Genomic DNA, 1,646 nt, shown 5'->3' with positions numbered 1-1,646 from the left:
GGGAAGAGCTTCCGGCCGCAGCACACGGCAGCAGGCACCGCCGCCGCCGCCGCCGTGTCGCCCGTAGCAGCTGTAGCAGCTTCCTTAATGGCACCGCCTGCTGCCGGGGGCGCGCCGCCGGACTCCGGGTTCATCACATCACACCATTCAGGGCCCAACACGACATCGTGGGAGATCGAAGAGCAATGAGGACGACGATGCGGGACAACCTAGATCCCAATCCAATCGTACAGAATCCATTTTCCCACGCTGTACTGGGGCCATTCGCGCCCGTTAGGATTTAAAAACTTGCTTCAAGATGGGGGGTCGAAGAATCGGAAGAAAAGAAGCGTCACGAGATGTAATAAGTTAACAGAAGTTAACAGGGACAAGGAAGGGGGCTGGGTAATTGCATGACTCGTGGGGAAAGGGAGGAATTTGGCTGTAAGGGGAGTTGTTTACGGGGCTGGTTTTGAAGCCTGCATTTTGCTTTTGTAGGTCCACAGCACCGGGCACAACCCTTTCCATAGTGATCCCTCTCAGTGGTAAATACACCTCTTTGGGGGGATTGATTTCGTTCAATATTCTTGTGTGCCAATGCAACGCCTTACACGCCCCTGATTTGTGTACCACCGTACTCCGTACTCCTACCCATTACGTCTTGAGCAGCCCAGGCGGTTGATATAGGTGTGTCGTACACAGCTATTACCTTCTCGGAAAGGGAATGTGCGCTACGTGGTGAAGTAGTGTGCCGCGTGCCTTGTGGTGTGGTGCACCACGGCGAGCTTGAACCCCTTTTTCGGGTAAATAAAATAATAAATATTAAGAATATGATACTAATAATACCCGGGTTTTAATACCTCTCAAGTATAATAATAGTAATAACAACAACAACAATAATAATATTATTATTATTATCTTAGGTGGCAAGCCGAGCAGTTTGTAGTACAGTTAGGCAGTTGGCCAGTTGGTGCCCCGTGGTAAAGGGTATACAAGGAAAGCAGAGTTGTAGGGCGGGGAGGGAGTGGGGGGGAAGAGCGGTTTCGGAGGTCTCTCCGCGGTCCTGGAGAGGCGATGTTTTTGTTGTTTTCATGCAGCGGTGGCGCTACAGCGCGCTACAGCCCGAAGCAGTGTGTAGCAGCAGGAGTACCCGTGAGTCCTCGTGTGGGGGTGATGAAGCCCGCCCCACCCGGGCTAGAGAGCGTTTCGTACGGCGCACGTGTCGTAAGAGCCGTATCGTAAACTCCGCGTTCCTAACCGTGGGTTGCCCGTGCGTGCTGTTTCGGTGTCGTATTACACTCGCATGTGTTTTGCTCGGTACTTGTGAGAGACTTGATGGGTAATTTAGGGTTTGCATTACTAGTACCATTCCTTGGTACATACTAATGCCGCAAAAAGGTACGTACGGCGTAGTGCTTGCATTTGCAGTAAGAAATGTATGTATGTGATGTTGTTGTTGTCGTTGTTCGGGGTTGCTGTAGCTATTACTTCTCCTGACGATGATGTTAATATTCTCGTGACGTGCGGCAACAAACCCCGCCTGATGTACGTTGAGGTGTTTGGCGTTGCTGCTGGTCTGGTGCTGGTGCTGGTGCTGGTGCTGGTGTTGTTTAATGGTGATGTTTAGCGGCGGTGTCGCCAGCGTTGGCGGTGATGCATATTAGTGG

Source organism: Volvox carteri (assembly GCF_000143455.1).
Source record: "Volvox carteri f. nagariensis unplaced genomic scaffold VOLCAscaffold_26, whole genome shotgun sequence".
Lineage (NCBI taxonomy): Eukaryota > Viridiplantae > Chlorophyta > Chlorophyceae > Chlamydomonadales > Volvocaceae > Volvox > Volvox carteri.
The sequence above is the reverse complement of the archived record's forward strand: the minus strand, read 5'-3'. Positions refer to the sequence as shown.